The sequence below is a fragment of the Parasteatoda tepidariorum genome, chromosome 1 (genome assembly GCF_982258835.1).
Source record: "Parasteatoda tepidariorum strain Cologne lab strain chromosome 1, Ptep-v5.0, whole genome shotgun sequence".
Lineage (NCBI taxonomy): Eukaryota > Metazoa > Arthropoda > Arachnida > Araneae > Theridiidae > Parasteatoda > Parasteatoda tepidariorum.
The window spans coordinates 22,033,871-22,049,357 of record NC_141755.1 but is presented as its reverse complement, the minus strand read 5'-3'; the positions used below and the strand labels follow the sequence as shown (position 1 = coordinate 22,049,357).

At 26.1% G+C, this 15,487-nt stretch overlaps 1 protein-coding gene across 1 annotated transcript in view; it reads left to right on the top strand.

Annotated features, from left to right (window-relative positions):
• The first annotated feature begins 505 nt into the window (after positions 1-505).
• Positions 506-15,487, top strand: part of LOC107452768 (cytokine receptor) — a 102,100-nt gene continuing 87,118 nt past the window's right edge. Inside the window, exon 1 of the mRNA XM_016069345.4 lies at positions 506-639. The gene's annotated coding sequence lies outside the window, so the exon portion shown is untranslated. The remainder of the gene's footprint in view (positions 640-15,487) is intronic.

Here is a 15,487-nt window from a genome sequence, read left to right as displayed (position 1 = left end):
AGGAATATATATAATTGCTGAATATCTAATTCAGAAATTATTAGCCACTAAATTTCACTTCGGCAGCTTAACAGTGACTTCGACAGATTTGAATAAATGTACATAAGGTATAAAATATTGTATAAAATTTTTGCTAACTAAAATTTATAAAAATTCAATTCGTTATGATATAAAATGCCATTTTATTTTAAATTCGTAGTCATGTACCACAATTTAAATAATTTATAAAATTATACTTTATGAATTATTCGAAAAAAAAAGGGTTTTGTTAAAAAAACAAAACAAATAAAATTGCGAATATTTCATTGTTTATTTTGTTATGAGTCAATGATTAGAGCATAACTATTCCGATTTATCGAATTCAGGTGTTTAAAGAGAAAAGGTTACAGTTAAGTCGTAAAACTGATTGCTCCTTCACGCGTTTGCTATCAATAACGAATACCTGTTGCGATTGGCTGACGATTTGGCGATATTGAAGTTTTTGGCGTCCTTTGTGAGCAACTGAGTAAAATGTAAACATCACATCATCCGTATTAGTGAGGTTGATTTTCTAAGCGAGGAGTGGTTTTACTAATTTCATTTCTTCTTGTGTTTTTGTTGTACTTTTCAAATAGGATTATTTCTTTTTACAAATGCTAAGTAAGTTTATCATTTGATTTATTAAGTTTTAAGAGTTTATTTTACGTTAAATGAAATAAACTATGATTTTTTTTTATCGTTTCCAATAATATTTTCTGAATACTTAATTTCGTTCGTCCCAAACTTTAAATAATGGCAAAAAAAATGCGATTTTTACTTAGAAATATGTAGTTAACAAGAAAATCACATTAATGCGATAAAATAATTTTTAAGAAAAATTAAATTAATTGAACTTAATTATATTTTTCAACTAATTCTTAATTATTACTTAAAAAAATGAAGAAAAAAAAATATTTTTGGCACTTTATGAATATTGTGAGATATTTTCATAGTGTATTTTTTACATTTTGATCGGGATAGGAATGTTAGATCATTTTGGATAGGATTCTTACTAGACTCAAATAATTATACGCGTACAGGCCATAAAGCTGTCTAAGAGAATAAAAAATGGAATTTTACACCAGTTTTATATAATTTTTAATTTTAATTAAAAACTCCGATAAGCGAGAATAAATCCTAATACAATTTTGAACAGACAATCGCTTTTTAAATGCATACGAACAGAAAAAAAATCTCTTATAAATAATTTTTTAGGTGATACAATTGTACCAAATGTTGCTCAATATTATTGAACGCATTGACTTAAGAGAGTTAGGATTAAGAAAGTTAATGAGTGCGCTGTTTTATTTACTTACTGGTCATTATTTTAAATTTACGATGCACTTAATTAATGATGAACATTGTTGAAAATAAATTATTAAAAATAATGATAAAATTTTGGAAAGCTAACGATGAAAATATTTCACAAATCAATTTTTTTCATTATTTACATTTTAACACGCCTCTTAAATTAAAATTATAGTTTACTTAAAGTTTATGTTGTTGTTTTTGTCGTAGGCCATTCAGGCAAGGGGGTACGATTGTTCTTGTATATAATTAAAGTTTATAAAGCTTCTTAAAGGCTTTGTTAATAATGCTTTTTATTTTAGGTGTGATACCTATAGTTTATCTTGTCATCTAAACTACACAAAATGATGCAGACTTTTTTTTAAAATATTTTTTTTGACATTTTTCATGAACTAAAAACAGTGTAAAGTTCAAAAAATATAGTTAATATTTCACAGCAAGAAGATTCTTCTTTAAAATTGTTTCAACAGATTTTTTTCTAAAATATATTTTTTGACATTTTCATGAACTAATAAACAGAGTAAAGTTACAAAAATATCGCTTGCATTTCATAGCAAGAAGATTCTTCTTCAAAATTTTTTCAACAGATTTTTTTTAAAATATATTTTTTGACATTTTCATGAACTTAAAAACAGAGTAAAGTTAAAAAAAATATCGTTTGCATTTCACAGCAAGAAGATTCTTCTTTAAAAAATTTTCAACAGATTTTCTAAACGGAGTTAAAGTATGTACAGTTGGACACTTGTTTGATTGGTATCATTAATATTGCCCTCAGCTGCAGTTGTTTATTTGACCTGTATGTCAGATATTATAAATGACACAATTATGATAAAATACTGGTCATATCTCTTCGAGGTAAATTTTGACACCAAGTCTTTCCGTATCTTTTGTTTATTTGTAAAATATCATAAGATTGGGAAAATTTTGATTTTTTTTTCTAGTGTTAGCTGTTTAGGAATGAAATTAGATTTTGTCTACAGTTGAAAATATGAATAAATTTCTTTTTATAACTAAAGATAATTACAGAATTATGTCTACAGAAATTATTATATAATTTTAAATTTTGTTCTTTAAATACTATAATATTTAAGATTTATTTTACAGTCGGGTGTGATAAATTTTATTTACATAAAATTACTTGAAAAATTACATCCCTGTTGCATTACATATTTGCCTTCATTACTTATTTACAAAATGTAATTGAATTTCGAAAGAAAATTATAATATTAATTATAGTTTATAATACTTCGAAAAAAGAATTGTTACATTTTTAAGCATTTTATTGCTTAAATTCTGAGCTAAGACTTATTTTACAGATAGAAGTGATACATTTCATTTATAAAAAGAAATATTAGATTATGATATATAATATATATAATATATATTAACTTATAATATATAATATTTATTGTATATTTTTGTTTTCATAATTGATACAAAGGAATTTTTATATAATTGCTTGCTAATAACAGCAGATTATTATAACTTAAAAATATTTTAATGCTGTAATATAAAAAAAAAAAACTGTTTTACTATTTAATTTTTACAATAAATTATGAGGACAAAGAATCTTTATTGTTGTCAGTAGAGAGTCATTGTAGATATTTTTTCATCCACTGTGAAATCAAGATTTTTATCATGTTTTATCGGATATAAGAACAGCTTCAATATGTGACGGGATGGTACAGTATTTAGTGCGATTTCTTTTTAAGCAGGTGGCCGGTATGGAATTATAGTAATTGCTTCACTAATTATTTCTCTATTTTTATCTACTGTAAATTGTTACGAAAAGTGTTGTATTAATATTATAAAATGATGGCCATAAATGTTCAAAATTTACCCATAGTGTGCAACAAATTTGATTATGGTTTATCTCGTTTATTTATACATTAATTTATATCATAATTAATTTAGTTGTTTACTTATTTTGTTCATAAATTAATTCATACACAATGTCTAACTTCATCGTTTATCTATTTTGTTCATACATTAATTTATACAATAATTAAATTCATGGTTTACCTCATTTGTACATGCTTTAATTTATACAATTAATTTCGTAGTTCCCCTTTTTAGTTCATATATTGAATTAAACCGTAATTAATTTCGTGATTTATCTTATTTGTTCTTATACATTAGTTTATACCATAATTAATTTAGTTTTTTACCTCGTTTGTACATGCTTTAACTTAAGCAACAATTAATTTCATGGTTCCCCTCATTAGTTCACACATTAATTTAAACAATAATTAATTTCTTGATTTATCTTATTTGTTCCTATACATTAGTTTATACAATTATTAATTTCATAGTTTACCTCGTTTGTACATACATTAATTTTTACAATAATAAATTCCGTATATATACGTTCTATTTCATAAAACAAAGGTAAATCTTTCACGCTATATCTAGCTTAAACATTTCTAAAAAATAATGCAGTGAGACTAAATTTTATCTTTATATCCAACGTTAGTGAAATCGTAATCCCATAAACTTTTATAGACATCACGGATAAATTTTTAAATTTAGATACCTTCCTGAGGCTTTTTATGCATTTCAAGTTCAGAAAGGTAATATCGTTTCCGAGGAGCATCAAATCATAAAATCTTATCGTCGTAGTATGATTTTCTTAGGAAGACAATGCCCGTTGCAGTGTAGATCAGGGTGAATAACTTTGATCTTTTAGAATAGAATGCATAATAAATTATGTGAAATGTGTAGCAATTCTCAAACTTAAGTTCCCTCAATGCCAAAATCTATTGATGTAAGTGTAAACTTGCGTAACGGGATAAATTTTGTTTTATTACTTGATGAAAAAAAATTCTATAAAACAAATGAAATGCTTACCTTAATTTGTTTTTAAAAACTGACCTTTTTATTACGTTTAACCGTATTTTTCGGTTTTGGAAGGTATTAAAATACAGTAGAGTCTCTCTAGAGTAATTGAAAATTATAAATATCTCTAGTTGAATGTAAAACCATGAAAAATGTGCTACAGAGAAAATTTCTTAGTATAGAAGTTACAGACTTTTTTGAGGTTTAAGTAAAAAATACAAAATATTTGGCTGGTGCCATAAGTTCGAACGTATATGATTATGAAAATTAATTATAAATAAATTTAAAACGATTTACACATTTATTAAAATCATTAATTTCTATCTTCTTAATAATATGCTTGAAAGTGAAGACAGTTTGTCAATTTAGAGAATGATATATATTAATATGGGTTAACGTCTTTTTTGCGTGAAAATAACCGTGATTGCCAGTTTGTGAAATATTTGAAATTGCATACTTTTTTTGCTTTTTGACTTATTCGAAAGAACTAATTGTTAAGTTTGAGTCTTGTGACTTGTGTGTTGTGAATTCTGTCTTACTGTCAGTCTATATTCAAACAAATGTTTACAGAATCGACATAAATGTAGCGTATAAATTTTTAATTTTTAAAATTTTATTTAAAAGAATATTTAGTTAAAAATATATAGCTGAATGTTAATGCAAAGTGTATATCACATATTCGTCTAGTAAATAAGGGATTCCGTTGTAACAGACTAATAGTTATCAATGAAAAATCTCAGTACGTTCTTTATAATAAAGAAAAATTGTTAAAAAATAAAATATTAAATCGAGCATGGCTTTATTTATTATGTGGTCTTTAAAACTATATAAATGTATTTATAGTTAATAAAATTTTTTTAAATAATTATGATGGGAAAGCTGCAGTTTTAATAGACAAACGAAAATTACATAGTTTTCAGATACCCTTATATTTTAATATAATCTTCATGCAATAATGCATATTTTATTGTAAAAATAATGTATGTAATTTAATACGAATTCAACAATATTATTTCCTGAAAGTTTTAGCGTTGCCACTATTTAAATAAAAGGAAATAGACATCTTTCTTGCAAAAAAACAATATCTGAGTTAAGAAATAAATTTTATCGCAATTTTAGTAAATATTACAAATAATATCGTGACAATTGGCCCCCACCCCCTTAAAAATGCGTAAAGCGAAAGGAATTTTCAGAAAGAAATTTGACACACCCAATATTCAATAAATATTTTAATAAAATTCAAAAAACTAAGAATCGTAACATTTGTTGATGACTTTTGTTCACTAAGAAAAATATTAAGGTCGAAACTACTAGAATTTGGTAAAACTTACCGTATTTCTGGCTGTATGGAAGAACCGTAAAGCTCGGTAATTTTTACTGAAATGCTTTGTTAATGTTTTTGGTAAAATTAGCAGTAAAATATTGTTTTATAGTATGAGTTAAAATTTCATAAATATGGTAAAATTTGGTAATTTCATTATTATATTTCAGATCATGGTAAGAACCCCATTTATTTGGTTAAATTTCCTTTTTCAGTTTTATATACTTTTACTTAATGTATGGTAATAGGAAATATAATTTTGAAAATTAAAATTTTCGTTACCATATGAGCGGAAAAATTACCAAATAAATGGGTTAAATACCGTATATTTTGGTTATATTTTTTACCATATATTTCTTATTTTTTTTCCTCGTGTATAAGATACTTAAAAAAAATTTGAGTTCTACTTAACAATTTTTTTAAACATCTTTATAATTTAATAAAAATATAAGTTATATTATAATATAATAATCAGTCTATGAAAATATTCATTTTCCCAAATTAATCTAATATTTACTTTAAAGCAGTCACGAGACGTGATGAATGTAGACGTCTAGTAGACCATAAATACATTTAAGTTATATTTAGGCAAACATTACGGTGCTTAAGCAGACATTTAAGAAACATTATAAATTAATTTTTTTTTATCATGAAGTATTTTCTGAAGGGATCAAAACTTAAAATTAATGATGAAATATCATGTAGCGTGTGGTACAGGATTTCCTCCGATAAGTCTAAAAATTTCTTTTGTACGGCAATAATCATATTTAAAAGAAAATTATAGATTCGCATCACTATGATATCTCATTTGACTTAATTAAAACAATACGTTTTTCGGGAAGAGATTTTAAATTCAAAAATTAAGGAAATCGCTACTAATGCGAATTAAAGTTTGTGACCAAACGTTGTGACGTGATTTGTGGTTGTAACTTTACGATCTGTGTTATAGTTCCATTTATTTGTCATTAAAGACATAGTCACTATTACATAATATGCTTGCCTAAAATAATTTTAACTTCCTGTAACAAGTTTTCAAGTGTTTACGATCAAAAAAGGTTTCCTGAACGGATTGTAACAGTGTTTTATAATCTTTCTTATTAATAGTATTTTCTCAGTTAATTGACTAATAATTTGTTAATATTAATAATAGTCAGCTGACATAATGTTTGATAATAATTATAACAATAAATGTTGTTTGTACACTGCAAGATGTTAATGGTTCATATTTAAAATAAGGTGTCATGTAAGCATGAAAAATAAAAAAAAAACAATCTAATTTTAAAAATAATTAAGCACATGTGAGTCTTTAGCATAATCTAATATTCTAATAAGCATAATTTTTATAAATTTTTTTTAAAAAATTTAAATGCTTTTGGCCAAATACGATGAAAATCGTTAGGTATGTTGCCAAAAATCATAAATTAAAATACTTCTTATTAAACTTTAATATTATTAATAGTATGCCAATTTAATTTTTTTCAAAGAAAATCTTGTAAATAACGTACAGAATAGTTAAATGGAAATAGCTAATTTAGAAACTCGCCTTTGTATGGTGGAATGCTTTTATTATTCCATAAAACATTTAAACTAAAATAGAACAAAAACTCTTTTTTTTTTAGATGGCTCATATAAAATATTCTTAGACAACTCAAAAGTATAATAAAGAAACTTAATAACTATAAGAATTCCCACATTCAATTGAAATAAAGCACATTTTAGTTTGAATAAATTTCATTACAAATTAATTAATATTTTTATAATGTATTTTCTAACCTTTAAGTCCTACTTTAAAAATCTTGAAAGAATATCGTATCTTATTTATTATTTTATTTATCAACTTTATTTTTTAAATTCGTTCTTCTGTTTTATTTTATAATTAAGTTAAAATAATTAAAAATGTATTAATATATTAGGAATAGTTCAAATGATCCAAATTTAAATTTATTTTTGATCTGAGTAAACTATGCAATTTGTTTTTTGTTTTATTCTTGTTCATGTTATTTTTTATACTATATTACATTTTAAAGTTACTCGTAATTATTTTTATTTTGAGTTCGTAAAAACTATTTCTTTAATTCTAAGAATAGGAAAAAATACAAAGTTATTTCTTTTGGTTGGTATAAATTGGTATATTAAGAAAATACATTTGATGCTTTTCTCTTGTGTTTGATGCTAAAGTAAGAACACGGCGGCAATTTATTTTGATTAAAGTTTCGTTTTATTGTCAGCCGTGTGATTTTCTCAATATATTTTGATACGTTTCTATCACATTTCACTTGCACGTTTATAGTGGAAAAGAATACGCAATCCATGCGCATTGGAAAGTATGTTATTCTCTTTTAATTAAAATAAATTTTCAATTACGAAAAAAGTGTTTCATAGGAATCATATCCATTCTTTGACTTATATTATTAAAGATTTATATCAATTAAAATTCTTTCGAAAGTAAATTGATTCTCACAATTTCTATTCAAAATAAATATTTTCAAATTTTAAATTTTCGACACCGAAACGCTTGTATTTTTAGAAGCATTTATTTACAACCTCTACTCCATAATGATGTTTGAGTGATTTTCTTGTTTTTCTTAGAGATAATACTGTAATTTAAAAACGTACACGTTCCAAAGAAGATCGAACACAATTTATGAAAATTCTCGCTTTACAAAAGAAATTTATCATCAGAGTTTTCTCGAATAATTTTTATTTTTATCATTTTTTTCAGACTTAAAAAAAATATCCCGCTTTTAAACGTGAGATATTTAAATTCATAATTAATATCTATGGTATTGATGATCTTTTTTCACTTTAAAGAAAAAAAAATCAATTTCTCCCAAGCTTCCTCCTAATATTTTGGAATAATAAATTTTTATGGGTCATTTCTTTTCCTACTTTTTGAAAATGTATACTTTGGGTATTGAATTTTTTCTGTTTGTCCCATCATACATTACAGTTCATACGCACATATTTATCTTTTAATTTACGATTAGCATTAGGGTTAATATATTTGATTTGTTTTTACAGTAGGGAACCGATTATCCGGAACGATCGGGACCATCGCTATTCCGGATAATTGATTTCTCCGGTTTTCTGAATCGCTACAAAAAGCCGTTTTTTTATTGTTAAACCCAACCAAAAAAAAAAAAAAAATTCGGAAATTCTCTTAAAAAGAAGAAAAACGATGAAGTAATACACTAATGATTATTTCCAAAATGATGGTAAGGTGAACATCTTTCAAAAAGGAAAGAAAAATCCTAAAATCTTATGAGGAAAAAAACATTTTCTAAAAAAAATGGAGGGAAAATTTATCGAATTTCGTTCCGGTTTTTTGGTTTTCCGGTTTTCTGATTTCCGGATAACGGGTTCTGTACTGTATTTTATTTTTTTCACTGATTGTTATATTTAAAAAAATATAACATTTAAAAAAAAATTCATAAGAAATATGTTCTAATTCTGAGTAAAAATAATGCGAAGAAGCTGTGAAACTGTGCGATTGACCACCCAGAATATTTTTTTCAATAGATATAATTTTTAATGTTTCAGAATGCGTTTCAATGATAAAGAAAAAGTTCTCCTCTGTGAAGTTGTTATTACTAATCGCCCTCGAGAGACCAGCTGGTCCGTATTTTTAAATGAGTAGAATTTCAAGTGTCTCGAGATTTAAAATCGTAGTCAATAATCAAGACAGTATATAAGTATTAACTTATACACTGAAAAAAAAAGATATGATCAAAACTACCGGAATATGGTAAAATTTACCTTGTTTCTAGCTCTATGAGAACGCCAAAATTCTCGGTATTTTTTACCGAAGGGCTTTGGTAATGATTTTGGTAAAATTATCAATAAAATATGGTTTTTTGATATGATATGAAATTTGGTTGTTTTAGCGTGATACCTAGAAGTATGGCATAAAAACCATTCATTCCATTTGATTTCATAATTAACTTTTCAGTTTTATATTTTTTACTAAATATGTGGTTATAAGAATTTCAATTTTAAAAACCAAAGTTTCCTAAAAACCGGAAAAACTATTGACGCATGAACCGAAAAACTACTTATCAGAATGGTTTAAATACCGAATTATTTGGTTTTATTAACCAGAATTATGGTATTTTAACAGCAGAATTTAACCATGTTTTGTTGATTTGTTTGGAATTTTTGGCGCAAGAACCCGTTGTGGCTATACCGCGCCTACAACGTTGAATTATATACATCTAGGTTGTGGGTTAAAAGTTGGATTGCTGCATACATACCAATGTCCTTGAGGTTATAATGAGGGTTATCTCCAATTTATGAACTCAATGACGGATTCAGAATTCAACCAGAATTTATTGTTTAGCAGAATTGTCATTACCGTACAGTTCGGTAATTTTACCAAAATTTTTTTCTCCGTGTACTGCGCAAGTAATAATAGCTTTAATTTTAACCTCTCATATATTTGCACTTTCAGATCTTGGGTGTTTCGAAGCATTTCACAGAAATGGGTACCATGGCGAATTTATTATTAAAAAAAAAATAAAAATAATACTTTTAAAGACCACGTTTTTGTATTGGAGAATAATAATTAAAAAACAAATATTTGAAAAATTAAAAACGTGGGGCTCATGAAATACATAACAGTAACAGTATGTGTGCTCATGAGAATATGTGTATGCATATCTGTAATTGTATCTGAATGTGGATGTGTATGCGTAAGAAAATGTGTATAAGTATATGTACTGTTATGCATTTCATGACCCCACGTTTTTCGTTTTTCAATTTCTGTTTTTTAATTATTATTCTCCACTACAAAAACGTGATTTTTAAAAATTTTATTTTTTTTAAATTTTTTTTTTGTACTCACTTTTAAAATCGCAATTTTTTCACTCATTGTACACAAAACTTTTCAACTGACATGTGACACTAATTTGAAATAATCGAATCGACAACAAAAGACAATTGCGAAAATATAAATTTTTCTTTAATTTTAATTTACTTTGTATGTCTTTTTTCTCTTCATTTTCATACATTGTCATCCAATTCTGAACTATGTGCCAAATTTGAAGTCCGTAGCTAGTCTGGAAATTAGTTTAAAATCGATTACAAAATTCCACCCGAACAGACATACACAAAGGCAAGTTGATATAAACCTGGTAAAAAAAGGATTTGTTGTTCAAAACAACCTATGTTAACATTTTAAACAAAAAAATATGTTAGTTGGCACTTTTGATGGATATTAGCTACTTTGTAAAAACCTAATCATAGTCTAAAATATGAGCACTCTAAGTACGCTTATTGCATCTAGTCGTTGTTGATGTTCAACCTCTCTTCTTCAAAAATATTGGTACTTATCGGTTATAAAGACCACGTGTTGGTGACTCATTTTTCGAGTTGCCACCCATCAAAATATTTGTCCTAATGACTGATAGATACAAATTTTAAAAACGCATTCTATTGTCAAAAATATAAAAATTTATAATAGATCGAGATATTTTTTTTTTCAATTTAGCTATAATTTATTTATTTTTGGTACTTTTTTAATGCTTTAGCTTCCAGTAAATGATTATACATTAACTACGAAAACAATCTTTTAATTTGAATATTGAATATTTATGGCTCTTTTTGAAAGAATGAATTCTACAGCTTAAAATTTATAAGACAAATCTTTTTTAAGCTATTATTTTATCTAGAAAGTTTCGTATGAGACATTCTGAATTGCATCCTTCTACCTGAAATTCTTTGTTGTTGCCTGTTTTAGAAATGCTTAGTTACTTTAGACTTAAGGAAGAAAAAAATTATAGATAATTACTTACAATCCATAAAACCTAAAATTATAAATGTGATGTAAAGTTTAAAAATTTATGAAATATTTTTACAAAATAAGGACAAATTTTAGCATAAAAACTAAAGGTTTTATGTCACGCAAGCAGCTCTACAACAAAGCGCAATGCAACAATATAAAAAATAATTTTTAAGACCAATTATATGGTTACCGTGTTTTGAAGTAAAATCTTTTTTTAAAGAAATGAAAATATTGTTTTATATTGATCTTCTAAAGAAAAAGTTTTAACATTCTTAACAAAAGAGCGATAAAAATAATTAATTTACACCTAGACCTTAGCCTTTACTTCGAAACATAGCTAACATTATGCAAAATCTATACACGATGCATCAGAAAATTCTATAATAAATTTTGTTTTGTAATGATTATTAACTTAAAGAGATTTTTACAAAATTAGCATTTTTCTGAAAATGTATTTAAAATATGTAATTTCTATTTTGTTTTATTTATCAACATGCGAAAAACAACTATAACTTCGATTCTAAGGATCGGAGAACAAATATTTAAAGAGAAAGCTATTGAACATAGATTCAAATATAAACAGTAAAATAAAATCTAAATTTTACTCGAAATTGCTGCTTTTCACCCAGTGTTTCATAATTTAAGTGTTGACTTTGATGATAATTGCAATAAATTAAGAGTTTATGATCATTGATTTTTTATGCATTTAATTTAATTTAAAATGAAATAAAGAAAATTAGAATTTTTTTCCCACTAAGGATGAAAAACTAAAGCAATTTATTTTGTTCTTTAAAGCTTTTTTTCCGAGAAAAATAAATTGAATAAAAGGACATTAAAATGGAACCAAAGCTGCCGTTTTAAACAATATATACTCTCTTGCTAAAAAAATAGTCTGAACTTAGACATGGTCAAGTTGCTTAGATGTTTAAAAAATCATTTATTTTTCCAGAAAAGGTCGCCAATTTAAGCGAGATTTTTTTTTACGTTGGAGGAAATCGTAGTAATCAATGGATAATTCATAATTTCTGCATACTTTATGAACTCAAAGAATGCAGCGTTATTTTTCTTTTAAACGTTGAAAAAAAATTACTAACACTTTTCATGTTCGCAAAATTGTGGCTTTTCTTCATATTGATATTTTACGTTATTTTCATAAGTACAGAGGTTGCAGGCTACAGATGGGTGAAGCTTTCAATTTTTAACAGTTACGAACAACAGTTACAAACTCACAACAGTTATAAAAATAGCATATTATTTGCTACAAAGCGTTATTTCATATGAAAAAAGAGCCTGCAAAAAACAGCTTGAAGGAAGGTTTTTTTTCGAACATCGTTTGCCAATGAAAATAAAAAACAAGTCTCGGTTTTGGTGCTTTAAACTCAGAGAAAAGTTATAATTTAAAACTTTATTTTCTAACTTGCCGCAAAGAACTACCTTCCTTCTAGAACAGCTAAATAGCTTAAATATTTAAATAATTATTAATTATTTAAAGAAAATTGCTATTTTGGGACATTTTTCTATACAGTTTAAGTGCCTTACACTTGATGCAAGGCTATAATTTTATACTATGCTTACCATCTTGCTGTAAAGAATTATCTGGGCCTGATGACTTAAACATTTTAAAAATTAATTAAACTTTTTTCAAACATTGCAAATTTGGCGAGTTTTTTCAACCAAAATAAAAACTATTAAAATCAATGAATAATTCTCAATTTTTGTAAATTTTGCTGAGTGGAGACTATGCAGCGTAGCTCTAACTAAATATTGACAAAGTAGATTACGAACGTTTTTCATTTTCACGAAACTGCGACTTTCCCTTACATTGAATTTTTGAGTCATTTTCATACTTAACATTGAAAGCGCTGCATAAATTTAGGCAAAACATAACCAAGCAGTCACGAATAACTGTTGCAACTTCTAGTAGTTGTAAAAATTTAATATTACATCTGAAAAAGCGTAATTTTGTACGACGAGAAAGCCTTCGAAAAGCTGCCATTGATAAATCAAATAATTCTTAATCATTCATGGTTCTTTTCATACTTTCTCAGGATGGTCACCTTTCCCATACTCGCCATCGATTAAAAATTACAGGAGATATTAAACTTTCAATCTTCATTAATAACTTTCCTCATAATCTTTAACTTGCAATTATCATTTTCTTCCGCACCTACATTAGAGTCCGAATTTATGAAGAGATAATTCCAAAATACTTTGAAGACACCTGCATTAACTGCTGGAACAAGTTTACTGCACATTTTAGATCACAATTCTCCCATACCTTTCGAACTTGCAGGTTGACTTCACGTTTTATATAGCCCGCAGCCAAAACATTAATTTCCAAAACTGGCAGACAGTTAGGTTGTAGCCAACTGATTAAGCTTCGGCGTCACGTTTGAATTTGTAGATGGCTTCTTTTTTTAATCTGGAAAATATTTGTCTCTACTTAAAGGAGAAAGAGAGCGGGTAAACGAGTTTATTTCCCAAACAGATTATTGGTCCTCGTCTTGTTTTCCTTCTGTTTGTGATAAGGCATGTTTTGAATTAAATGGTTTTTTGACAATGAGTAAATTTTGTTTGGATGTTACTACTTTTGAATACCAAGTGAGGACTTTTTGAGAAAATTTTATTTTACTATTCATATGTTTTAAAATTTTAACGTGAAATGACTTCACAATTTTAAAAATGAATAATAAAAATAAAATGCTTTTAACATTTTTTGTGTGATTTAAAATAGAAATGTTATAAGTCTTATTACTCTACAAATTATGGTAGCTAAAAATATATTGGATTAATCTGTTTTCATGTTCCCAAAATAGCCTTTTTTTCGATTTTTTGCTTGACTTCTGTTTTCGTTAAAAGTTATTGGAATAATATTGTTAAATAAAAAATATATCCAAGCTGAACAAATAACTTTAAAATAGCCATTTTTTATATTCATCCTCTTTTAATAAAACATTAAAATTTTAAAGTAGTCTTTACTTTAGAAAAACGGATAAAATATTCAATTTATATTTAGTCTTATTGCATTAGAAAGATTTTCGACCACGTACTTAACCCACTCGGGTTGTCGGAAAATTAATACCCCATTATTAATAATAAAATGAATTTTTGGGTAACTAGTGCAATGAAAAATGTGTTTTTCTCTGGAATATTTCTTTCATTTTATTATTGAAAGACTTATTTTATTGCCCAAAACCGAATATAGAAGTTAGCTTAAACTTTTACGCTAATTGTGAGGGCTAAATGCATTTTTTAAAAGAGTTTTTTTTGTGTATATAATTAAGAAAGTAAAAATATTATTGATTGAAGTTTGGTATATATTGTTAAAGAAGAGTTGTTTGTTCGTGGGAAACAGTGCTTGAAATTTATTGGAGAAATTTACACTAGTTGTTTAAGAATATTGTTATTAATATTTTTACCTCTCATATTGATGCAATTATATTCAAGTCATAAATTAACTAAATTAATGAAGAGTCGGTTTGGGTTGATAACAAAATAATACATTATACTTCTGTTGATCAGGAGCTCCCTTTCAAAAAATTAGCTTTAACAAAAAAAAAAGGTTATTGAACAATAAAATATTTCGCAAACGGAGGATGTGGCTGCATTAACACTTCATCAATTGTTAAATCTTAAGTTAATTTGTTTAATCTTATCCAAATCAAATTCAAATTAAACGTACGTAAGCAATGCAGTTGGGGATATTTTCGTTTTTACAGATCGCAACGTTTTCTTCGTTTTAGTCGAACAAAACAATGTTATGTAACGAAATCGATAGGGAGCTACTTCTCAAACTATAACGTTTCTTCATTGGCTTCAAAACTACTTTTAGGGGAGCCGGGGGCTATTTTTTTTCCTATTGTATCCGATTGTACTACTTTTTATTTTCAAAAGCAGTTTGATGACAAAAACAATGAGTTTTCTATCATTATGGCAATAAATTTTCAGTTCTTTTATATTTTCGATCGATGTTTTTCTTTTTGAATTCTTTTCTTATAGTTAGTCTCTTTATTGAATTATATTTCGTTCTTTTTAATCTTTTTACAATTTCAGTCAAAGAATTTTCGTGCAGTATAGTATTTCTCTTCCAGATTTCACCTTTAGAACCTTATTGAATTTATTTTATTTTGTAAAATAATTAAGAAGCTTTATTTTGTGCATTCTTTATGTTTAAAGTTTTTTTTTTCTTTTTACAACTTTTTATAATTTATTGTAATTACTTATTC